Below are 14,433 nucleotides of genomic sequence, written 5' to 3'. Positions count from 1 at the left end.
AAAATAGAACTCAGGAATAGTGGCTGATCTGATGATGTCAGCAGTGTATATAGTTACATTCAAGGGAGGACATTTGTTGGGTTCCTTTGGTCCATGTGATGAAAGTTATTGATGCTCCCCTAACGTATACTGGGAGGCAGTACAAGCTCGCACCTGACTTGGAAAAGCAGATCAAGGGCCTATTCAAATCATTTACGTGAAATGTTTTATTACATTGTTCTTGCAGTATGTGATATATTTTTGTATTATTAATTTGAATCATAGAACTAATCATTCATGATTACCATGGTGCCCACAACATGCACACACTTCATGTAATCACGACTGTGTTAACAACAGTTTAAAAAAAAAATAAGAAGATATATTTTAAAAAAATATTCCACTTTGATATTTGACACTTTTGTAAACTTGAATATGCTCTTCCAATGGTGAACAATTTGAAGTGGTATACCTTGTCATATATTTGCAATCCTCACCTGAATTTCGGGGAAAAATTTCAATTTTTGAGGGATCATGACTGTATTATATATGACTGATAAAGAAAAGTAAACATTTATTTGAATACTACTACCATAATTATGACATGAAAAAATTTCAAGCTTCTGAGATGGGTCAATAAAAATATATGGGGTCTCAAAGTTGGGTCTTCATACAAAACCATCATTTTTTTCTGGATTTCAACTGATCAGGTCAGAAAATTTTAATGGAGGTATACTCAGTTTTATGTTTGTTTCTTACAGAGCAGTTATAGAAGAATAATCTCTGAAAATTTCAAGGCTCTAGCATTAATATTTAAAAAGTTGTGGGAGTTTAAAAGTAGCCGTTCATTTTGTGATGCTCGCAACGACCATAAAAATAGGGCCACAACCACATTTTCAACCCTCAATATCTCGGAGTTGACCGCATCTATGAACCTAAAATTTTACGCAGCTTCATTTTGATACCTGGGAACTATTTTATGAAAGTTTAATGTAAATCGGAGGGGGTCAACTGGGAATATTTTCTTAAATTTGGTGATTTCAGATGGAATGACTCGGATAGCAAGCGGTGTAATCTGGGGTCAAGGAACTTCCAAGAAGACCAGCCTACTCGCTATCCTCAGTCATGGCAGAAATTTGTAATTTGTTCATGGTGCCAGTGATAACTCACCTACTCTTCGCAAATGACACCATGGAATCTTCAACGTCCATAAATTAATTCCGGCAGATGGGACGCTCGGCTTAACATCTATCTGAGGGACACACACACCTTAATGAATCACCCTGCCTGTGAAACACCAGGATGACAGTTTATAGCTGGGTTGGGATTCAAACCCAGTCGAGAGGGCTTTGAGGCGAGTGTGCGTAACTCTACACTATTCTACCACCCAAGCATGTATTACATCTGCAAACCAATGCACCAAATACTCGATTGACAATCCCTGAACCTATTGTTGTAGTCATCATCACACCATTTGAAAGCCTTTATCCCTGAGCAGGGGTCAGCTTTTTGCGGGCTCCAATCATGGAACCCTTTCTTGTGGCAATGTTTTTTTTTTTTTACGGTCGGATGCCCTTCCTGATGCCAACCCTTTAGTCACCTTTGACCCTGCAGGAATAATTAACAGTATACTTGTGCTCATTTTGCCGACCTTCGGAAGGATAACAAGCTCAGTCAACCCTCCTGATGCTAACTCAGCAGCCAGCGGGGCCAGAACTTAGGACCCCGAGGATCCCAAGCCACCGCCTTAACCACTGAGCCACACCAGGCTCATTGAACCTATTGTTGCAGTATTAAACCAAAAACATCCAAAGGGAAAGTATGGATGTTGCTGTTTTATAAATTAAAATGAACATTTAACTTCAGCCTTCAGCTTACATGTTTGATATTTGTGGCAAAATGGTTTGAGTTAAGTTCTGACCAATTTTCTCAATGTAAATGCAGAAATTTAAATTTTGGTTGTTGAGTATTGTTTGTTTGAAGCCTGGTGTTGGCGCAGTGGTTCGGGCAGCGACTTGGGATCCAAAAGGTCCTGAGTTCAAGCCCCGTTGGGCCACTGAATTAATACACCAGGGAGTTGACTCAGCCTGCCATCCTTCCGAGGTCGGCAAAGTGAGTACCAGTGTACTGGACCGGTATATACCCCGGTTAAAATAGGTGTACCATATCCCTGTGTCGTAAGAGGCGACCAGGGTTGCGTCAGGAAGGGCATCCGGCGTAAAACATGTGCCAAATCACTATGCGGATCATACGGATGATCCGCTGTGGCGACCCCAAATGGGAGCAGCCGAAAGAAGAAGAAGAAGTATTGTTTGTTTGTGTTTTTTTTTCTTCTATAAATCCAGTTTTCCTGTGCCAAATCCTTCACAATTATTTCTTCCTTCCACCTGGTTCTGTTCTCACCTTTGTTTATCTGTCTGTCTGTTACTTGTCAATTTTTCTTTGCAAAATATGTTGATTTGTTCCGTTAGTTTGTTTATCTATCCGCTCAATTACAGCCCAACGTTCTAAAACTTTCACAGATTGCAGGTACCATCCCTGTGACGCAGGCGACAAAGTTTCGTGACGTCAACATATGCCAAATTTCTAAAATTGGCAATTTTCATCTGCTGACTTGAAATTTGAACAGGATTTTCATGTCAGCTCACTGAATTCAACCAGCAATTACTTTTAAGGTCAACAGAGGCCAAAGGTCAACAACTTAGTTGGAATTTATAAAATCATCAATTTTCATCCAGTTTACTTGAAATTTGCACATCAGGTCACTGATTTCAACCACTAATTATTTTGAGGTCAACATAGGCCTGATGACTAAAATTGAGAGATAAGGCCAAAAACTATATATATATATATATATATATATATATATATATATATATATATATATATATATATATATATATATATGCTTTCGGGGTTGGGGAACGACCATCTCCCCCCCCCCCCAAACACCCGGGATTGAAGATCGTCACTCCAGATAACTCCGAAGTCGACAGGTCGCTTAATGGATCATGGACGCCAATATTTCGACCACACGGTTAGGGTCTTTTTATCTGATTCCAATTTACCTAATGAGCCGTGCGGTCTAGTTACTGGGGAAGCCACACCCTCGGCCGGCTTTCTCCGAACCGAGTCGCTGTTACTGACTCGGATCCGGCGTAACCGAGCGGGTATTACCAAAGCCGCGCTGGCCCAAATAACAATTTACGGCACAATCGGCCTCCGTAATTCTCAAGCCCGAACCATACTGGGTCAATGAAAGAAAACGCAATCACAGACAACGAACTGGAACATTTAACAGTTATTTATTTACAAGGTAATAGGGAGGGAAACGCAGAGCGACGGCGACGCAGAGCGAAGTCCGTGAGCGACGGCCAACAATTCCGGGAAGTCTGGTGGGAATCGACGTCGCTTCCCCCACCTTATGGTCTTCTCACCCGACCCCGCAACAATATGTATATATATATATATATATATATATATATATATATATATATATATATATATATATATATATTTATATTTTTTATCTATTATATTTATTTTATATATATATTATATTTTTTTTTATATAAATTATAAACATATTTTATGTATATATGTATATATATATGTATATATATATATATATATATATATATATATATATATATATATATATATATATATATATATATATATATATATATATATAGTGACGTCCACGGGACTTGAACAGTCCCGCCAACGTAGAATGAGCCGAAACGATAGAGGCGGTTTATTTATTTAAACCCAAACATGGCAGTTCTAATCGCTCTACCGCAAACGGGACGAGGAAGGTGGCACGAGTCGCTTTTCACTGAGTTGATGATGTTTATTTGTTTTTATTATTAACCAGAAATAACAAGACTCAGCAAGAAGAGGGATCCGGGGCGATTCGACGGGATGGTGTGGGATCGGGCGTGGGGAAAACACAGACAATTCCAATGAATATACAGATCTCAAACCCTCTAAGGCGCCAAGTACACACACACGCACACACACACACACACACACACACACACACACACACACACACACACACACACACACACACACACACACACACACACACAAAACGTAGCTACTTCTGGTGGTCAGGCTGGACCGTGGTGTGGACGCAACTGTCCCTGGATCAGCGTCGGACGAGCTGGCCTTGCTCTCGTCGGGGGGGGGGGGGCAGGAGAAACCGTGGTGCTGTCGACCTCCTGGTCCTGGCCCAAGTCTGCTCACAGCCGCGAAGGAACCAGTTCTGGCGCCAAATTGCGAGCAGGAGAGGGAGGCAGGTCCGCCCGCCGTTCGACCCCGTAGTGCGAGCCAGCAGAACCCCAGAGCCAACCAAGGTGAGGAACGAGGCTCAGCAAGGCTCCAAGACACGATGAAGAACACGATCGAATCAGCACAACAACAAGTATGCTTCCCACGCAACAGCCTCCACACCAAAAACACACGATCGTTTTGTCCCGATCTTCTTCCTCTTCCTTTTCGACCCCGAACAGAACCTTTTTATCCTCCTGTCCTCGTCACTTCCAATCGAGCCGTTTATTGGCCCACCGCCGTCGCCTTCTGCCAATCGTGATCACGGGGCGGAGCCATCCGCTGCACAGTCCTGTGACGTCACGGCCAGTCTTCAGAGAATACCAAAAGGGGTTTACGCAGACACACTTACCCTATCCCGTGTCCCTATCTAATTACGTGACAATTATCATTTCCCCCCTTGAAGAAATGAACATTTACTGGACAACTTCTCACCACTGAATTGCTACTTATTACATCGAGATCCTGGTAAACTCGAACAGCATGGCATACCTAATTAAACATCCTAATTACCCTTTGAATGCATACCCCCCCCCTCAAACGTAACACTGCCCCCTCCTCTGGTACCGCAGCTCCTGCAAGGTATATCACAGGCGCTACCGTACCAGCCTCAACACTTACTGACTCACACCTAATTAACCTAACGAAATAAAGTAGGAGGGGCAATGGGCAGCGAGTCGCAGCTAACTTACCTATCCTGCTTAATGTACTACCCCCTTATGGCCTTATCCTCGCCGAAACAATCATTCGTTTTTTTTTATTTTTTTATTTTATCACATGAGAGCACTGAGCGAAGTTGCACTCCATCCTCTGGATCATCGCTCTTGCCCAGCACTCTTCCAGTGATCTGGGGAGGGGAAACAAAAGGTTCCACAAAAACACAACACTTATACTTTACATTCCTACTCTAAGCCTTAACCACACTATTCACAGGATATTTATGTTGAGATTCAGGTGAGGTCCACAGCGATTAAGGTCAAGCTTTGTTCATCACTGATCTTGGGAGAGAAGGTTTTATTTCACATCAGACATATGCATATGGAGACAACAGGCTTTGAACACAATAGTCCACCCAGCCTAATCCTCTGGTGAGCGGTCTTTCGGTACTGCCTTATATTCAATTTACTGCGACCTTTGAATGACTGTGTGTCAAAGAGGATTTATTACCATTCATTAATCTATTGCATTCTTCTGTCAGTACTGCTGATAAGAGAGCGCAGAGAGTGCAGAAACAACACCCTTGATTCCCTTAAAGAATTTTAAAAGGTAGCCTCCTACATGTTGTTTAGGCCTTAACAGTTCTGGGCAGTAGTCCAACAGATTCCAGGTAGCTCAGCTGCCCGATTAGCAAGGTCATTCAAACGGTCAAGGCCAGCTGTGTTGTAACAATGTCAAAACAAGTTTCTTGACAGTGCACAGATAAACTAATGGGAAGATTTATCCTTTCCCTCTTTCCAATTGAAACTAAAGACTTTTAACCAAACACTAGTAGACATGTTTGGTTGCTGTTAGAGTACATACAATCCCCGACATTTCCCTCCTCTTGTTTCTTTGAAACATTTGCAAAAGAAACTACAAATGAAGAAAAGGAGCATCCGCAGGCCGGCAGGTCAGCAGACAGCAACCTCCAGTGGGTGGCCATCCTTAGGTTTAGCTCCAGATGGTCCAAAACGATCGGGAGTTCCACCTGCGCCCCCTAGCCCAAAAGGGGGTTCCCACCCACTTTCCAACCGGTCCACTAACACCCCGAGTCTTCAACAAGGGAAATATCGCAACATTTAAACATAGAATATAAGGAAGCCAAGCACTCCCAAAAGCTGCTCGTACAAGAATTGCTCATGGCTAAACAAGAATGAAGTTATACAGGAATATACGTTCCATTAAATATTTGATTATATATATTGCCGCTTAATGGACTTCATGAACAACAAGTAAGGCAGTGTTAAAGTATATAAATGTAATGTTCTTTATGAACAAAGCAAAAGAATATTTGATAAACTACAAGCCAGAGTATAATGAAGGCACAACTTGCCAGCAATTACCAACAAGGCAAATCAAATGGTATTTCTACCTAGCCCTTCAATTGGTGCAAGCAACGAAAGACATTCGTCCAATGTGAGTTGAAGCAATTGTTCATCACTCGGAGGAAGCCTGAGTAATGGATCGGCGACTACTGCAAGGTTACAATATGTTTCATTGTTCGTGGGTTGGGGTGACATGGGTGGGGTACATAGTATTGGGATGGGGGGGTAGGTGTAAGTGCAGGGAGGTTTGAGGATGGCAGCAGTCCAGCGGTGTTCACCGGGGCCATCTCCGTCTGTACTAGCTGGGTACTGGGCTTTGTTGTCCATCCTGAAAAACACTTTCCAATGGCCTTTTGGGCAATTACCTTGAAAAGCATCAGTAATAAGTCCACACAATATTAAAGGCACTACAAGTCTATACAATATTAACAGCAACATTATTATTTAGGCAATTATACTCAACACTAATTACAACAATAATATTTACAATATGCAAATGTAATAATGGGTGAGCAGCACTGTGAGCGCTCAAGGCATGGTGTAAGCTCCTTTCTCAACTTGCGCTAGAAGACAAAAGAGTCTCATGAGATGCATATTTACATTTAAGGGTCATACAAGTATTTTCCATACATGCCTTCACTATCTGGTATTGTCCATTTTCCACGATTATGCATATGCTAGTCAAAACACTGCCACATCTATCATAAACCTCCATCAGCATTTTACTTGTAGATTTCCTTTCTTTCTTGTTACAACTTCCTGTATCTTCGTGTGTAGTGAGATGCGTGAGTCCATGTTTGGCTTACCTTTTCACTTGAAAGTTCGTTGAGTAATCAGTAATACCTGGAAGAGTCTTCCCCAGGGCGCCCCTCCGCCAGAACACCTTGTTGGCTCCTCAGCTGGTGGGGGGTCGGGTCGGGTTGTGGCCCCATACAGAGGTCCTCGGGGTCTTCCTCCCTGAGTTCGCTGTTAATTATTATGATGGCCTGGGTGAGGGGTGAGGCTTCACAGCATTTCTTTAGACAAATGGAAATGAGACGTTTGATCAGAAATACTCCAAAAATGATTCCCATGATGATTAGGATTGCTGCCCCTACCAGGCGCAGTAACCAGTCTCCCCAGTCATGAAATATAGATCTCCACCCTGCGTAACCCTCCTTGCGTTCCACTCGATCGCTAGTGAGAGCTTCAAGCCTTATAGGTGAAAACACCTATAAGTGAAATGTGTTCTTCTCCGGGAGGTTACTGTATTTTCACAAGATTTCACAACTGTACTCCAAAAGGGTTCTTTCGGGGCCCATGGAACTTGGGTAATTAGAGATGCGTGTTGACCCCATATGAATCCTATTTGTGCAAAGTGCCCCCGCTGGGTTTTGTCTTGCGTTTTGTTCTGCCAAGCCACTTCTGTCTTTTCTGCATTTTCTGACGTCCCTCCCAACAGGTTTTGTCATAGCATAAGACCATCTAATTGATTTTATTTCCTCGTTTCGTTCTATCAAATCATAAGTTTCCTCGGCTTGGACGCAAGACAGTTCTATGAGCTGCTGTGGCTGGATGGTTGTCAGCCCTCTGGAAATGAGTGGTGCGGTCTTGCCAGGTTCCTTTGAAAATATCTTTACCTTATCTAGTTCTTGGTTGTATGTTTTCCCCAACCTTGCGTATTCACCCGCTTCCATTCTTTCTCCAGCCGCTCCCCTCCTATGTCGCTGTGGGGTTGGTACTGGTTCATTTCCGTGTCCCCCTTTGCCACGGAGGTGTATACGGTTTCTTTGGCTTGAGTGTGTTAGTGTGTTGCCTAGTGATAGGTCCCTCCCCCCCCACAAAGGAGTAGTGTCAGTACCAGGAGTTGCATGTTGTGTCGTCAAAGGTTCTGTCACTGTCTCCGTTACTACAAGGTTTACAGCATGCCACTGCACTGAACACTGCAGTCAACTGCAACATAATGACAAGTATTTGTGTAAAAGATTATTTTTAAATGATACCTCCGTACGAGGCTCCCACCATGACTAGAGCTTGCAGGACTGGAAGTTGCTCTGGGTGCGTGGTGAGTGGATGTGAAGGCCAGAGACCTTACTGTACACTACTGTAGATTTTGATCAGGCAAGCATACCTTCCATCCATCTCCTTGTCTGACGGCCTGTAAAGTGTTCTGGTGTTCGTTGCCCCATCTTGTGGTTCTGGGGCGCATCTCAATCTGTTCACCATTCTTCCTAACTCCCCTGCACTATGTCTGTTTGTAACTGCCATTGTGATGTACGGTGTTAGTCCTTCTCTGTGCTTCATTAGTTCGCGCTCTCTGGCGGCTTGTTTCACCTCCACCGCCGCTCCTTCCTTCCCGATCCATCGGTTGGTTGTCATCAGAGAGCGTTTGACGGTGTAATCTCTATGTGCTTTGGCCACGTATTCATAATCCTGCCCTGTTTCATCGTAGTAGACAGTGAGTGCAGTGCAAAGCCAATTCCATTCCTTCCAGATCGATGTCGTTGCTAAGCAACCGTTCCTCTACATCCCTTTAATTCCGCTTATGCTTCCCAAATCCAATGAATTTATCCTGACAGATAGAGGCTCATATAAAGACAACAGAAATGCTTTTCTGTCCGCTTCCAGACAAACATCTCGACCCCGACAGGCAGAGAATCGAAACGCTCCCTCGTCAAGGCCCACGATGGCTGCGTGTTCAAACAGCACGAGCTCCGCCCGTAATTTTTTCCCAAAAACACCGCTATCCTCATCAGTGCGTAGCCTACCAAACATCCTTGTTCTTGGATGTCTGACATGTAAACAAGGACAAATGTGTCCAAGAGCCACATCCTAAAGGTTTTGTCTTCACCAGAAGAAGAATAATAAGAAGAACAACGCGGAGCTCTCTTAGAGCCGGCGTTTACTACACGAGACGCGGCTAAAAGATAAACCCACTTTAAATAAAATCCCTTCCTTGTTCAAAGCATTTAAAATCCCCCTTTCCATCCATCCTAAATCCCTCGGTCCTGCGCCTCTTCCGCGTCTCTTTTTTTTTTTTTTTTCCGTCACGAAGCCCAACCAACAACAACAACAACAACAACAACAACAACAACAACAACAACAACAACAACAACAACAACAACAACAACAACAACAACCAGAACAAACATATATCACAGCCTTTTGTTTCAAAGCATTGTCGCTTCCATGTTTCGATAGCGCGTGCACTCGCCTCAAAACAAAAAATCGAGCGATGCTTTGAAACGTCAACGTTAATGTCCTTATTAATTAATTTTACCACAAAGCTATCTCTTTAAAATCTAGTTTGTCCACCATATTCAAGATCAGCCGCCTCGAGAAATTCTCGTACATTGCTCCGACAAGCAGGCACGTTCACAGCAGGGTGTTAATTGCACTTTCAAGTTTGACAAAGCGCGCTGGGCCCATGCGTGATTACGTCATCACGCACTCACATGAGCAATACGTCTTCTCAGCGCGTTGGTTTTTACGATCAAACTCGCGTAACAAATATTTGACGACATCTCAAATACGTTCGTTTTAAATCGGAATTTTTACAGAATCCTATGAAGGGCGTCTCCAAACTTTGTAACATGTGCTAATCCATCTCGTAAACCCTCACGATAAGCTGTCCTTCGATGGGACGATTTCGTGCTTTCGGCGCGCCTGTTAAATCCTACGCACGTCACGTGACTCGCAAAACCCCATAAAATAACAGTTTTTTTCCCAGATTTACGAAAATCAAGTATAAAACATGCTTAATGACCCCAACAATGAAACCAGAATTGAAACTGACGTTAAAACGAACCCGTAACGTCGATCAGCCTTACGACAATACAAAGTGGAAACAGAACTGAATTTGAATTTGAAATCAAAATGATGCTCCGTGGAGACCATCCATTTATCACGTACGGTGTTCAAAGCCAAAACAGCATACAGAGTTTATCGGACCATGAGAAAACCCGAACGTTGGTCCATTTGACATCCCACACACAGCACGAGTACTGTAGGAAATTCTCACACATAATCCCCAAACTGTCTGCTGAAGTGGTTTTAATTATTCAATTCCCCATCGAGTTCACACACACACACACACACACACACACACACACACACACACACACACACACACACACACACACACACACACACACACACACACACACACACACACAAACACACACCCTCAAAATGACATTTGCCCATCACTGAATTAACAACACGTGCAGAATCAGTCATCATCGTCCTTCCTCCGGATTTGGTGTGCGCAATTCACCTCGTCCAAAGTCTTCACATTAACGATGACGACCAATCATTATCTCCATACAAACATACAAGTTGTTCCACACATACAAGTTCCAGGTTGGAACACTCAACTTACGTCTAACACAAAACTCAACCTTCCCCACCACATTGTATTCACAAATACATCCAAACAGGTAACTCTACAAACAGCCCTTCTCCTGGCTCATTAACCTTGTGTTTTTTTTTTTTTTTTTTTTCCCGTTGGTTCAAGATTCCCTCTGAATCAAATCGCTTACGTCCTGTCTTACTTTGTGACTCCGTTAGCCACGCTGCAAACGCTCTCCAGTGTTTTCCACTTTCACCGGTAACTTTAAGTGTTGTTCCTTTGGGTAACTCTATGTTCTTTGCAGAGTTATTCCCCATCTTTTGTTCTTAACTTGTCACCAGCCTAAAGCTTTAGTCTTGTCTCCTTTTATCACGGGATCAAAATCCCCCTTTCTTGCATACCGCCTGATAGCTTTCTTTCCTCTCTTTAATGTGCAGGATCAAAGTCCCGCTCTACTCAATCGCCTTTAGCCTTCTCTCTTATGGACGGGCCTTTAACCCTCCCCTTTATGGTACAGGATTCCAACCTGTTCCCTCGTTTCTACAGGACTCGAACCTGTTTTTATTACCACAGAATACAGGACTCGAACCTGCTTCCCCTTATTTCGTGCTCCCATTTTCTCGACTTTTTGTTCCACTAATTTTCTAGCCACCTCATTTACCTGTAGGGCTTCCTCCTCCCACATATCATACGCTCGCATGTCTGGCTCAGGTTTTACTTTATCATTCATTCGATGTTCTAGCCGGCTTGATAGGTTATCTACGATTTCTGATCTTAGAGAACCCCACCTTGGGAATGGGTGTGGATCCCTTTTTGTCCACCTTTCCCACAATGCCAATTGAGTGCATGACTTAGGTCCATATTTTTCATACATTAATCCCGCAGCTGTATTCGGGGTGGGGCATCTTTATCCACTATTGATTTTGACGTCTTATTTCCCATATTTCCTTATTTCACTGATCCTTCCTAGAGTTTTCTTGGGCCGGGTTAGTGTTCTCCGCCTGGGGTGTTTCTTCACACTCCCAATGCACACTTCCCGCTCCCTCACCCTCCCAACGGGGTTTTCACACCTTTCCCTCCTCTCAATCTCCCGTTCGGATCCTGGCCCTGGCGTATTCTTGGGTCTCCCCCACGGTCTCCCAAAGGAGTGTCCTGGGGTTCCCCTCAACCTTCCAATGGGCCCTTACCTTCCCGGGTACCCCTTTCCGATGTGCAAATAAACCTCCTTCTCCCCTGGTTCGTTTTGAAAGGGCAAGGACAGATCTCAGAGAGCAACGAGTATCCCCAGTGTGAGAAAGGAGGCAGCTTTCTTACCTTTTCCTTAAGCTGGCCGGCTCTTTCCTCCTTTGTCTCACCAGGGCTCTCGAGCTCCTCCTCGATCCGGCTTGCCCCCCGCCGACTACGCCAATTGTTGAGATTCAGGTGAGGTCCACAGCGATTAAGGTCAAGCTTTGTTCATCACTGATCTTGGGAGAGAAGGTTTTATTTCACATCAGACATATGCATATGGAGACAACAGGCTTTGAACACAATAGTCCACCCAGCCTAATCCTCTGGTGAGCGGTCTTTCGGTACTGCCTTATATTCAATTTACTGCGACCTTTGAATGACTGTGTGTCAAAGAGGATTTATTACCATTCATTAATCTATTGCATTCTTCTGTCAGTACTGCTGATAAGAGAGCGCAGAGAGTGCAGAAACAACACCCTTGATTCCCTTAAAGAATTTTAAAAGGTAGCCTCCTACATGTTGTTTAGGCCTTAACAGTTCTGGGCAGTAGTCCAACAGATTCCAGGAAGCTCAGCTGCCCGATTAGCAAGGTCATTCAAACGGTCAAGGCCAGCTGTGTTGTAACAATGTCAAAACAAGTTTCTTGACAGTGCACAGATAAACTAATGGGAAGATTTATCCTTTCCCTCTTTCCAATTGAAACTAAAGACTTTTAACCAAACACTAGTAGACATGTTTGGTTGCTGTTAGAGTACATACAATCCCCGACATTTACACTTGACCGCCTCCCCCAGTGGATGCTAATAGACCCAGCGTTACCTGGGGAGCCAATTTTCAAATTTACTTGCCCCAAAATTATGCGGACATCATGCCCTTGCTGCACATGTCAAGTTGTGCGGGATCGAGTGGGACTCGTACATCTTCACAACACTCACACCATGGTCATCATCACATTTCTAGGTCATGGTCCTCATTTTAATCATGCAGGCTGAATCCCGTCGTGGCCGTGGGGTGGGTTACTACAAGATGATGGGGGCATCTCAGGTGCAACCATGCCCACAGGTAAGCTTTAGTCCAACCCGGACGTTTCTCCGCCCCGCTCCCTTTGATTCCCACCCCCCTGGTAGCCATCAGCTCTAACCCTGTACAACACACTGGAAGGGGTCTCACTGGCTCCTCTGGCCTTCCTGGGTCGCCAAGGTCCTACCCGCCTTGGTCGCCCAACCAGACCCTCTCCCAGTTGGCTCCAGACACTGTCACCATTAGCCACCAGGGGTGAATCTCCTTGAAGGGGGTCGCAATTCCCGCTCACCGTGAGCTTCAGCAATCCCTGTGGACAAGCACATCATCCCCACCCACAAAACCCACATGACTCCCCCACCCCATCGGCCTTACATGTGACACCTGCATTTCTAACACTTCACCGACCATGACCTTCCCTGTTACCACGCCATGCCCAATAAAAAAAACAATGTGTGCACCATACATTTCACTTCTTCACTTAAAACAACTCACACAGCACTTCTCACCCGATCCACGCACCAGCCATTGGACAGCCACTCGTGCCCGCTTTGTTTCCAATTACCCATTGTCCCTATTGTCACTCTAAAACCCAGCAGAACTTACAAACCCATGCCAATTTTCTCACAATTCATTTTTTTTCCACCAAAGGAGGGCACATCGCCACAACCTCAGCAGCCGAGCATGGCCGTATATGCTCAGCCCAATCTAGTCTCCCCGACCCCCGACAGTGATTTCCGGACTCGACCTATGTAAGGGCATCTCGGATAGACCTGGCAGTTCAGCAGGAGGATTCATCCTCTGTAATATTTGGGTAATGCCAATTTCTCCCAGCCCCCCTCCCTGATCCTGAATCTCCGCCTGTCGGATCGTCACCGATGGCCTCTCGGGCACCCGACCCAGCCGACTCCACGAGGCCAGCCTGGCTGCGCACTCAGCCGCTCGTTGAACGGTGGGTAGATCCTGTAACTCCACTAGCGCTCGGACCTCAGGGTCAGGAAGAGCAGCTAAAAATTTCTCTCGTGCCCATCTATCCCATGCCTCCACTGTAAGGTCCCGATACGCGATCCTGACTGATTGGTAAATGTCCTGTGCCAGCTCCTGCACTGTCTCACCCGGCTTTAATTTGCGGTGCTGGAGCTGGGCCCGCACCAGATCACAGTTTTCCGCGAACCCAAACCGACGGCTCAACGCCTCGCAAATGTGGGAGCTGGTCAACATCCCCTCCGCGATCACATTTAACACTTCTGCGGCTGGTCCCCGCAACGTTGCCACCAAATTCCCTGTACGTTCCCGCTCATTCCACCCGTTTCGTCGGGAAATACACTCAAATTGTGTCAGAAAAGCTTCAACGCTCCCTGACCCGTCGAAATTTACCAGGGGGATCACTTTTACGGTGGCCCGCTTCTCAGTTTCTCCCTTGTCCGAATCCAGCCCAGGGATCAAACACCCTTGTGGCTGCGTATCCAATTTCGGAGCCCACTGTGGCCAAAGTTGTTTTGTGGTGAGGGTCTC

The 14,433-nt window shown here is 44.8% G+C and overlaps 1 long non-coding RNA gene across 1 annotated transcript; it reads right to left on the bottom strand.

Moving 5' to 3' along the window:
* Positions 1-5,311: 5,311 nt before the first annotated feature.
* Positions 5,312-13,818, bottom strand: LOC147029852 (uncharacterized). Its single transcript, XR_015056110.1, has 2 exons — positions 7,182-13,818; positions 5,312-6,901 (listed from the first exon to the last, which is right to left on the bottom strand). It is a non-coding gene; the product is annotated as an uncharacterized LOC147029852 (long non-coding RNA).
* Positions 13,819-14,433: the final 615 nt, after the last annotated feature.

The sequence above is a fragment of the Eptatretus burgeri genome, chromosome 3 (genome assembly GCF_056783735.1).
Source record: "Eptatretus burgeri isolate ZD-2024b chromosome 3, Ebu_testis_v1, whole genome shotgun sequence".
Lineage (NCBI taxonomy): Eukaryota > Metazoa > Chordata > Myxini > Myxiniformes > Myxinidae > Eptatretus > Eptatretus burgeri.
The sequence above is the reverse complement of the archived record's forward strand: the minus strand, read 5'-3'. Positions and strand labels throughout refer to the sequence as shown.